The 12,545-nt window shown below is 43.4% G+C and overlaps 1 protein-coding gene across 1 annotated transcript in view; it reads left to right on the top strand.

Moving 5' to 3' along the window:
• GMDS (GDP-mannose 4,6-dehydratase) overlaps positions 1–12,545 on the top strand; it is a gene marked incomplete at its 3' end in the record, with an annotated part of 554,110 nt that overhangs the window by 218,611 nt on the left and 322,954 nt on the right. The gene's annotated exons all lie outside the window — the stretch shown is intronic.

Here is a 12,545-nt window from a genome sequence, read left to right as displayed (position 1 = left end):
GTTGAGGTGTGTAGCTTTCCAGGGAAAAGTACTTCAGGCAGAGAGAATGGGCAGTTCCCTAGACGGGAATCTCCTTGGCAGCTTGGAGACAAGTGGGGTGAATGATTGTGGGTCTCACTGGAAAATGGCAGTGGGCCAGAAAAGAGACAAGATTTGGGATTTCAAAAGGGCAGAGTGGTACCCGTGAAGTGCTTTTCATGTGTGAACGAGACCGGGCTGGGCCCTGGCAGCAGGAGGGGAGGTTTGCCAGTTTTCTGGATGAGATTCCAGGCAGGTAGAGATTGAAGTGCTCGCAGAATATCCCGGAAGGCCCAGTTGATCACTCAGTGTGAATCTGGAGCTCAGGAGCAAGTGCTGGGCTAGGACGCCTCGTGGGGAATGCTCTAGAAGGAGACGAGAGGCCCAGTTACCTGGGGGTGGTGGGCATGGGCTAGCACACTTGTGCACACGAGTTCCCATTGGCTGCTGTGAGAAAACACCACCAACTGGGTAGTTTCAGCCAAAAAATTGTGTTCTCACAGTTCTGGAAGTCCAAGGGGAGGGTGTCAGCAAGGCCCAGCTACTCCACATCCTCTCTGGGGTCTTTCATCACCCCTCCCCGAGGTCGCCAGTAGCCCTGGGTCTTCCGAGTTGGTGCTGGTCAGCCAGTGTGTCCTCCGTGCTCTCGCAGCCCCCTCTCTGGGTGTCTCCGTCTTCATGTGGCCATCTTCTCATTAAGACACCAGTCATGGGAGGAGGGCCCACCGTGTTACAGAATGAACTCCTCTTGACCAGTTGCACTACCATGCCCCTATTTCCTTCCAAATAAGGTCACCCTGTGAGGGACCGGGGGTTAGGACTTCCACATCTCTTTTGGGGGGAAACACAGTTCAACCCAGGACAATGGACAATGCAATAGAAAGACCACAAAGACCTGGAAAAGCCACTGGAGAAAGTAGAGAGAGAACAAGCAGGGAGGTCAGGGAAGAATTTGTTCAAAATAACGTCACAGGAGTGAGGTAGGTCACAGGAGAGCAAGAGTTACTGGTGGTGAAGAAGGGAAACGGCGGTGAGCCTGTCCTGGGCGGGCCTTTGATGATACTGTGAAAGGCAGGCGGGCAGTGGCATGAAGCTGGGGCAGGCAGGAGGGGAAGGGAGGCCTTTGAGCTCCCTTGCTAGAGTTGACGAGGAGGATGAAAGGTGGCGCGGCTGGGATTTGGGCACAGGGCAAAGGTCAGGATCAGAGAGGAACAGGGTCGACTTCCACTCAGATGGGAAGAGAGGAGGGAAGATGAATCGAGTGTCCCTGGAGAGAGTAAAGCATTTGAGAAGACGCATGTCCAGTGGCTTCTGTTCTCTGGGCGAAATAGGGAGTGAGTCTGCTGGGAATGGGGGAAATAGAAAAGGGGGGAATCAGCGGGGAATCCCAAAGGGAGCTCATGAATCATATGTGAAGTGACTTCAAAACTGCATCGCTTGCTTTGCCAACACGGACATTCCTGAGCTTATAATGTTACCCATCTGCCCACTCTGACTATCCTTTGACCGCCGAGGCATCAGAGTGGAAATTAAAAACAAACAGTGAAGAAGCTGGCATCTGCCGGGGTGTGTTCCAGTGTTCGTGAGACTCTAGATTAATTAGTTGACCTGTGGGGAACCAGCTAGATTTGCCAAAAAGAAATAGAGACAGCATGTGAACAAAAGGTTCTGTCAGCAGGGAATTTTCTTCACGCCAGAATGTGGCCTGCAGAGGTCACAGGGGAAGGACTCAGCAGGGGAGGGGGTGGCTGCCAGTTGTTGAGCACTGACTGTGAAGAGTCTCTACTGTGGAAAGGTCAGTAACATTAATACCACTCAGTTGCAGATGAGGAAATTGAGGCAAAGAGATTTAGCGATATGTCCAAAATGTACTGTTGCCGAGAAAGAGAGGAGACCCACACCTCATCAGTCTGCCCAACCGGTACATCCCACATCCTCAGCCTGTTTCTCCTGCTCCTCTCCAAGCCTGGAGGCAGGGCTGGCTTGGCAGGGCTGAGAGCTCAGCTGACAATAAGGTGCCAGGGGAACTGATTCTAAATCTCAGGCACCGAGTGGAGGGAGGAGGGGTGAGGAGGGATACCCCGTCTTTGTTGCTATCAGACCTTGGGTTTAGTGGAAGCCTTGTCATCTGGGCCTGCAGCCTCTGAGGCAGCTTTAAATGGCGACCCACCTGTAGGTAACACTGATTTAAGGGAGAGGAAAACATGCAGAGAAGATATCTCAGAACGTGGAAAATATGTGTAGGAAACACACTTTTCTTCCTGCTGTTTTTTCTAGGAGATGCGTTCTTTAGTTCCTAGATAAGACAAGTCAGGCTTTGTGTGGGTGTCTTCCTTACTGCCACCCCACCCCCATCCCGCTAGTCCTAGAAGGACTCATTTGCCTCTTATCTGTGAAGTGTGGTCCCAACCTTGAGGAATCACACCCTCCCTCCTTCCCAGCGCAGCTTCTTCACCCATCCTCTGACAGCCCTCACCCCCCACCGTGTCCATTTCTCAGCTCTAGGATTCTGATCATTCAGCTCTCTCCACTTCTTTTCTTGCCACATTAGAATTCCTAAAAGCTGTTGCATTGGTTCCTGCCTGGTAACCGGCTAAGGTCCTATGTATCCCCTAGACCTTTCACGATGCCAGATCTGTCCTAATAAATGTTCCTTAACCCCCACTGCTGTTCTCAGGAACATTACTGTGAAATATCCTGCCCCTGTGCCCCTCAATGCACCGAGTCCCTGGAGCCCGCCTCTGTAATCTTGGGGCGCCCTGTCTGACCTTGCTGCCTGCTGTTCCTGGCACAGCCCCCTGCCCTTGAGCTGGTCACAAGCGCAGCTTGCTCAGGTTCCCTGGGGCTTCCCCAAGGGCTTGCATCGTTTCCCGATGGATATTTTTACCCTTTACACACCAGGTCTCTCCATCCATTCCTTCCCTTGAAGCTAGATAAAACTCACGTAAAATGCTAAAAGATACATTTTTTGCTTTGTTCAAAGATTCTGGTATTTACAATTTTGTTCCTAAGCATTTATGATTTCCTGGGCTGCAGCCATCCTCGGATGTGTATGGGAGTGGCAGGAGAGGGCTCTGCTGTAACCCCCTGGACCAGGCCTGGTTGCAGACGGCTCACTTGCTCCTGAAGCCACAGGAGGGGTCAGGTGATGGGGAGCCCACACCAGAGTGCCCTCTGGTCACGGCCTTGGAGGTCCCCTCACCTCCGGGGTAGTGACTAGGAAACTTTCACCCCAAAGATGAGGTGGGGCTGAGGCAGTGGGTGGGGGAAGTGGGGAACAGTTGTGGTGAGGATGGATTACTGCCTTCTCTCCTATAAAACAGAATTGTGGTATTTTTTAGCCGCATTCTGTGTCAGATAGACTGATGTGAAAACTAAGCCATGATTTTTAATAGGACCACCATGGAAACTATATTCTGAAATATGAAAAACCATCCTCAAAATATACTCTAATAGGCAACCTGATTCTAAATCACAGCTACTCTGGTTTTCGAAAAAGTGAAACATCCTAATATCATCCTGATACTAAATCGCACAGAAAAATCCCATCACCATTTCCCTGGGTCCAATTTGTGGTTATAGAAGGTGTTATGTACGATAGAACATATTAGTGTAAAGACAACGTGTGTGTGTGTGTGTGTACGTGCTGTTTGATTGTCTACCTTATATTATTTTTCCCTTATGTTAATTCCAGCTTCACTACTTACTGACTGCGACCTAGACAGGCTCCTTAATTGCTTTAAGCTTCATGTCTTCCAGATGCAAAATAGATATAATAGGAGTCCCTGACTCACAGGCCTGTCATGAGGGTTAGATGGCAACATGCCCATGGCCCAGGGCCTGGCACCTACCAAGTTTCAGGCACTCGGTTGGACTTTGACACTGAGTGCTTCTTCTGTGGCTGCTACATTTCTGCTATCATGTGGAACTCTGGCTGGGGTGAGCCTCCCCTTATTCAAAACTGCAGCCTGACATTCCCCATCTCCCTCCCCTGCTTTGTTTTTTTATAATTCGCTTAGCACCTTCAAACTTCCTATGGACTTGACTTCTTTCTATCTTTTCCTCCTTGTCTCATGCCCTAGCAGAGCAGGGTGTTTTGCTTGTTCTGTTCACAGCTGCTTCCTTGGTGCCGTGACAGTGCCACGCTTCGTGAAGTGTTCCATAAATATTTATTAAAGAATAAGCACACATAAGAATGTTGAAATGATAGTTTTGAAAATATTATGACTCAAAATATTATGAAGCAAAAAATGGAAGGAAGATAAAATGAGAGAAACTTCCTGTCAATCAAAGAGACACTTCAACTTTAGATGGCTTTAAAATTGGGAGTATATTGTGCATGTAAATATATATATATACACACACACACACACACACATATATATGAATAAAAAAACTGGTTGAGAAAGGTTTTACATTTTCTAATGTTTTAAAATTTTCTTTCCCACCTTCAACCTCAGTCTTTTTTTCCCTTGACACAAAAATGAACAGATTGTCTTACATCTTCACTTCTGAGTACACCTGAGCTTCAGGCACAGTGGGATCAAGGAGCACTCACTGCCCATTACTTATGCCCCTGGGCTCAATAGCTTTTCAGCAAAACTTTTTCAGCCACATTGCTGGTTTGCTGTGCCAGTGCCTCTAAAGTAGAGAACGGGGCTTAGTCTCCCTCCTTGGTAGAGACATGCTGTGCTTATATTCACCAGCATACTTACCTTCCCACTACCACTCAATCCTGTGTAGTTTACTTGCCAATCCTGTGTAGTTTAAAGCTAAAACAGTTTGTAAGAGTTGGTTGAAGCCCCATATTAAACACGAAGAAGGGGAGATAAGGGGTGGGCTCTTGGTGGCATGTAAAGTCATGAATCCAATCTGTCCTTACTCCTTATTATTAATGGTTCTCCAGCTTCCAGAATATTCTAGTCCAGGACCAAGTCTGTATTGGTGACTTAGAATTGCCATCAATCTCTCCCATACTGGAAATCTCTCGGTCTGTTCAATGACATTTTACCCAGCATCTTGAAGAATATTTTCATATGAAGCTGTGCTGTTGTATATCTCTTTTATAGCTTTATATTAAACAAAAATCAGTTTCAGGTTGTCTTAAGTAGCTTTTTCCATCCCCCTTTAATGGGCTAGGAAATTCTGACCTGGATCTTCGTTTTAATCAGCAAACCTGCACCAAGTCTCACCTCCTGAGGTGCTTTTAATTCCTTTTCACCTGTGACCAAGAGGAACCGGAGCTGCACCTCTCCCTAATTCTAGCCTTGAACTCCAACAGGGTGCAGCTTGGGCCTCGCTTGCTGCTTCGTGTTCCTGTTGCTTATGTCTTGAGTCAGGACTCCATAGCTATCTATTTTTAATTTTCTTCTTTTAAATTCCATTATTATTTTGCTTAGAGTGGCATGGATGGAGACATAAAATAGGGCCCCTTCTTACCATGTCGCCTTGAATTATTTAAGCTAAGGTTTTGGAACTACATCTGGAAGCTCTGGGGAACTTGTTTGGAGACTGTCACTGGGAGGGTGAAGGTCATGAGAGACCCCAGGTGTTCAGGCTGGTGAGCACACCTATGAAGGATATGGGGTCACCAGGAGCAACTGTGTGTTTCCAGTGGTGCCTGGGAGTCATGCACCCCAGGGCCCGTCTTGGCTTTTGATGGCACCTCCCACTGCCTTCCACACTCACTGTTTGGAGAAAAGTACCAAGTGTGTATCTCCCTTGCTTCTTTCTGCTGATCTTCACATCAGTGAAATTGATGTTTGTTGGAAATTTGTGTGGCTGCTCAGTCACATGGAAGAGTAAGAGCTGGAAAGGACTTTAGGAGAAGAACAAAGACACAGAGGCTGCTTTCTTTGCCTGTTGATTACGAACAAAGTAAGGACTAGAGTTTTAGCATTTTAAGTAATCATTACCAATAATTTACCATCACTTTCTACTTGTTTCTTACTTACCACCTCCCACACACACATCTTTTAATGACTCATAATGAATTAGCACTTTTCTGCCTCTGAACACTCTCAAGTTGTAGTTCTTTGTACTTTTTTCACTAAACTTCAACTTGTTATTTTCAGCCTTTGTTTTGGAATCAGTTTCCTTGACTCTCTTTTCTGTTTGCCTATAGCGTTGTGGGTAAGGCCATCCTATTCCCTCCTCCTTCCTCACTGTCCCTACCTTCCTACATCCATGCACAGGTCTCAGGGAAACAGGCATCGACCTACAGCAGCAGGTGCCATCATGGGCAAAGTACAAAATAAAATGACAGATACCCTGTTTGTGTGATTTTGTTGTCCTATAAAATCTGAATGCTGTACTGCACAGCAAAACACACAGTGCTATTAGCTGTAGCCAACATACTGTACATCACATTCTCAGGATTTACTTATTTTGCAGCTGGAAGTTTGTGTGCTGTTTACCTGCCTTCACCTATTTTGGACACCTACCAGCTCTCTGACACCAGCGACCACCAATCTGCTATCTGTATCCTCGCACTCAATGTTTTGTTTGTTTAGATGTTTGGTTTTCTTGTTGTTTAGAGTCTACATATGACATCACACAGTATTTGTCTTTGTCTCCTTTCACTTACTGTGAAGCAATTTGAATTCTCATAAAGCTGCCTTTGTTTTCTGCCAAGACATGCCTAACTAGTCATCCATTTTGACAAGGACCATACACACTTGACTAGAACTTTCGCACTGGAAATGTCATTCAACTGGTGATTTGAGTTGGGCTCCAAGGTGACTGTCATCTTCTCATAGATTGCTTAGTAAATTACATTCATGCTAGAGTACATCACGATACCTCATAGTCATCTGCAGACATTCTCATTGCAGTGCAGGTAGTCCCTTTCACTCATTGGTTCTTGAGCGGCCATCAATCTGAGTCATCTGTCTGCATTGTAGTTTGTTTCTTAGATCTGGAACAGCTCAGCATTTACCACTGTTCATGCCTTCCTGCGTCAGGTAACAGTTTGAGAACTGCAGCTTCTTTCCTGTGTCTTCCCCCGCACATTGAGGGGAGAGTGTTCCAGACCCCCATCTTCTCCTGCTCCCATCTCCCTGTGGCCTTCTCTATATCTGCTTGCACTTTTTATTGCCTTTGCATCCTTGAACCTCACCTTGTTCTTCCATGAGCATTATTATGATTTTATTTCTGTTTGATGAATTTCTCTTTCCTCCACTTTCCCCTATTTTGCTGGCCAGCCCATCACACAGTCCTTGTTTTTTAAGGTTCTCTTGCCTGGTCTTTCGATAAAATATTTTCACAGATTATCTAGGTTTCTTGTGAGGGGTTACTTATTTAAGTGTGTCTTCTGTACATTTCCCCATGGCATCGGTATTTTTTTCTGTGTTATTCCTCTAAAATTGATTTATAGTGTGCTAGTTTTCTAAGAGGGAGTAAGTCAGGAGAAATGGAGGGAAGCATTGAGGGAAACCAATCTGTCAGTAACCTGATCGTCATTTACAATGTAGGAGGTTCTCTTCCCCGCCACCAATAAGCAATCTTGGACAGCAGCTGTGCACCCTATAGTAAACTCCATTCTGCCACAGGTAAGGGCTCAGTTCCACAAGACCACCCTCTACTTCAGATACTACAGGTTGGAATTTCCCAGGAATCCCTCCTTGCACTTCAGATGCCAATCACAAGTTCAGGTGGTCACCTCTGCTCTGACCAGTTGACTATAGATGAGATATTCCCACGACCTCCTTCTCGGGTTCAAATGATTTGCTAGTGTGGCTCACAGGACTCAGGAAACCCATATACTCACTAGATTACTGATGTGTTAGAAAGATATTAAAGGATATGACTCAACAACCAGATAAAGAGATACAAAGATCCAGGTGTGAGGAAAGTATAAATACTTCATAATAATAATGAAGACTATAGATGTTAGCTGTTTCACAACTGAAGTAACTCTTAATTATTTTGTCTGTATGGAGATCACCCCAAATTACCATAACCTGAGTGTGACTAGCAACAGGCATTAAATCCCTTAGTCATCTCTGGATTATTATCAACAAATATTTTTAATCCCTTGTTTTAATATTTAAAAGCTCTTGGTTAAATACTCCTTATTTAATTAATCCCCCTATTCACATTTGTGCCAGTACTCTGCCAGCAGAAAGTTTGGAGATAATTTTGCATATATGTGGTGAAAATATTCAGAATATTAAAGTTTGTAAGATGTATAAAGTAGATTTCCAAAGTTAATTTAATTATTCACTGTTTGATTAATGTTTACAACTCCAGTATCACATTAATACCTGGTGCTCTTATGTAGTTTTTGTATTTACTCAGTTCACACTAAACATAAAAATTAACTGAAACTGATTAATAGACATCAGGTATAATAAATAAAACATAGGAGTAAGTCTTCATGCTCTGGGTTAAACAAGTCATTCTAAGATATGACACCAAAAGCACGAGCAACAAAAGACAAATTAAGTGAACTAGACTTCTTGGCTTCAAAAGGACACCAGTAAGACATTGAACTATTTGTATACCTTAGACGTAAACAGTCCTAAATGTCTGTTATATCTTAACAAAGCTGAGGGGAAAAGAAAGTGAAAAGACAGCTCTCACAATGGGAGAAAATTACAAGTTATGGTGCCTCCCTGGTGGTGCAAGGGGTTAAGACACAACCTATGAAGCAATCCGCAGCCACTGCAGCTCCATCCCCCGGCCAGCCAGAGAGCAACCCACATGGCACAGGAGACCTCTTCTGACTTGCCCACTGCTCCCCTCAGCAATGTATTTCAGTAAAGAACATTTTTAAGTCAATAATGGGAAGATGAGTGATCCAACCTCAAAAGGGACAAAGGATCTGTTTTTTAATTATTAAAAATAAATTGTATGTATATATATATATGTATATATTATATATATATATATTTACATTGTTGTTCAGTTTTGTACAAGTCTTGATTTCTCCTCTCAGGTATTATCTCCATAAAATTCCCTCTACCAGGTCACCCGTGAACCATCACCATAGTCTCTTGTGCTCTTCTCACCCCTGTTTTTTTTTTTTTTTTAAAGATTTATTTATTTATACAAGCACAGTCAGAAGCGCAGGAGGGTGAGAGAATTTACCAGAGCCAGTGCGGGGAGCAGAACAGGCAGACTGACGAAATACACTGCTGAGGGGAGCAGCGGTCATGGCAGGAGAGGTCTGTGCACCATGTGGGACCCTCGCCAGCAGCCGGGGATGGAACCAGCACTGCAGAGGCTGCAGGCAGCTTCGCAGCCCAGCGAAGAGAGGGAGGCCCTTCTCCCCTGTTTTGATCCCTCTGCCTCCCCCTCCCCTGCAGTATGTCTCCAATTTATAGTTTGCTTGCTAATTTTGTCTTTATATCCCCCTACCCCTTGCATGGTTTCCTTATATACCTCCTATAAGTGAAACCATATGCTATTTTTCTTCTTCGAAAGAGCAAAGGATCTGAATAAACATAACTCTAAATAAGATATACAAATGGCAAATAAGTACATGAAAAGATGCTCAGCATCATTAATCATCATAATAAGAAACCACAATAAGAAATTCATATGGAATTGCAAAGTTATTTGTCGATATCAATTGTCAATGCAAAAGCTCCCCACACTGACAAAGTAATCTTGAGCACTTTGAGAAAGAACAAAGCTAGAGGCATCACATCCCCAAATTTCAAACTATGTTACGAAGCTGTTAAAATCAAAATAATATAGTACTAGCATAAAAACAGACACAGATCAATAGAACATAATAGAGAACCCCAAAAATAAACCCATACATATGTGGTGAATTAATTTATGACAAAGCAGATAAGGACATACAGTGGGAAAAGAAAATTTCTTCAATTAATGGTGCTCAGAAAACTGGTCAGACATCACTCTCTCACACCATACATAACATTAACTCAAAATGGAGCAAACTAAAGCCTAACGCCATGAAACTAGAATAAAACACAGACAATAAACTCCTCAGCATCAGTCTCATCTTTGCACTGATTTTTCATTTTGCCACCAAAAGCAAAGGCAGTGGAAGCCAAAACAAATCATTGGGATTCCATGAAGCTGAAAAGCTTCTGTGCAGCAATGGACACCATTGACAAAGTGGAAAGACACCATACCTATGGAACGGTAGAAATATTTGCAAATCATAAATCTGAGAGGAGATTACTATCCAAATAATATAGAGAACTCTTACAACTCAGTGACAGAAAACCGAATAGCCAATTAAAAAATGGGTAGGGGATCTGAATAGACATTTTCCCAGAGAAGACACAGAAATGGCCAACAGCGGATAAATGAAAATGTGCTCAGAGTCGCAAATCATCAGGGAAATGCAAATAAAAACCACAATGAGATATGATTTCATACCTGTCAGAACAGCTGTCATCAAATAGACAAGAAATACCAAGTGTTGGTGAGGATGTGGAGACAAGGAGACCTCGCAGTTTTGTTTGTGGGAACGTAAATTGGTACAGCTACTGTGAAACAGCATGGTGATTTCTCAAAAGATTAAAAATAGAACAACCATATAAGCCAACAATTCCACTTCTGTGTATTTGGCCAAAGGAAATGAAAACACTGACTCAAAATGATTTATGCTTACCCCATGTTTATTGCCATATTATTTACAATAGCCAAGACATGGAAACTCTCTCTTTCTCTCTCTCTCTCTCTCTCTCTCTCTCTCTCTCTCTCTCTCTCTCTCTCTCTCTCTCTCTGTCTCTCTCTCTCTCTGTCTCTCTCTCTCTCTCTCTCTCTCTCTCTGTGTGTATGCGTAATCTATACATACTCTGGAATATTATCCAGTCACATAAAAAAGGAAACACAACCATATTTGCCAACATGGTTGAACCTAGAGGGCATTATGCTAAGTGTGATAAGTCAGACAGAGAAAGACAAATAGTGTATGTTATCAATTGCTAGAGGCTGGTTGTTGAGTATGGGTGAAGGATATCAAAAGGTACAAACTTAAACTTACAAAAGAAATCATGGGAATATAATGTACTTCATTATAATATTGTCTATTTAGAAACTGCTTAGGGGGATCTTAAAAGTTCTCCTCATAAGAAAAAAGTTCTAACTACGTGCTGGTAGAGGTTAACTAGACTTAATGTGATTAACTAGACTTATTGTGGTGATCGACCACTTTGTATTATAGGCATCTATCCAATTGTCATGTGTACACCTGAAAATAGTGTTTTATGGCAATTACATCTTAATTCTTAAAAAGCCACAGTGAGATAACACATCACACCCACTAGAATGTCTATAATCAGAAAGACAGGTCACAAAAAGTGTAGTATAGTTTGTAAAGAAATTGAAATCCCCAGTCACTGCAGGTGAGAATGTGAAATGGTGTAACCACTTTAGAAAACAGTCTGGCAGTTCTTCAAAATGTTAAACATAGTGTTAGAAAATGGCTCTTCTCCTACATGTATATCCAAGAGAAATGAAAATATGGTGTGTGACTATAAAAGACCACCTGTAATCTGAGTCCATGAAATGCCAGTATAAGTAGGTGCAGAGAAACAGAAAGCAGATTCATGGCTGTCAGGATGGAGATGGGGAGATAGGAAATTATGGCTAATGGGTACAGATATTCTTTTGGGGGTGATGAAATGTTCCAGATATGATGGTGGTGGTGATTGCAAAATGCTGTGACTACTGCAACCACTGAATCATAAACTTTGAAAGAGCAAATTTTACACTATGTAAGTTTTATTACATTATGTGATTTGAAGAGAATAAAATAGCCACCCCTCCCCCATTTTGCTTTCTTGTCTTTGAAAGATTGTGGCTGACACATCCTGTTTTGCTATTTCATCATGTGGCTGATGACCCAAGTGGCATGGGTCTTTGATCCCTACTCAAAGGCCCACATGACCTGAGTTACCTGGTGGTCAGAGGGCCCTAAGGAGCAGTTGCCCAAGTTCCCTGGAGATCTGTGTGCAGACAAGGCCACTCAGGGGAAACTCAGCACTGGATGATCATGAGGGCCAACAATCTCACTCACCCTAAAAAAGATTTTACCAGGTGAAGGTTAAGATCACTCACCAGGCAGCAGGGAACCTTGTTTGATTTGCACTGCTGTGTTTGACCTGTGAGCAAATAAGTGACTAAGACCTTCCGCCATATTCTCTTACAAAATTTGAATATTAGATGATGATGATTATTATTATTACCTCCTGTTCTTACAAATCACTCAGTTCAGTATGCATTACCATCTTGCTGTATTCACCATCTCATAATTAATAGACTTCATATATGTTTACTATACTTAAGAGTCACTCTTTTTTTTTAAGATTTTTTTAATTTATACATACAAGAACTGGGGTGTGGGCCAGAGGTGTGGGGGTGAGAGGATTCATCAGGGACAGAGTGGTGAGCAGAGCAGGTGGATCTACTGAAATACCCTGCTGAGGGGAGCAGCAGGCGAGACTGGAGAGGTATGCTGAGTCATGTGGGTCGGCCCCCTGGCCGGGGATCGAACTCATGCCACAGTGGATGGCAATAGCTTGATAGTGCTGAAACTTTAACCC

This window comes from Talpa europaea (assembly GCF_964194135.1).
Source record: "Talpa europaea genome assembly, chromosome: 2".
NCBI lineage: Eukaryota > Metazoa > Chordata > Mammalia > Eulipotyphla > Talpidae > Talpa > Talpa europaea.
Note: the sequence above shows the minus strand (reverse complement) of the source record. Positions and strands in the feature narration are given on the sequence as shown.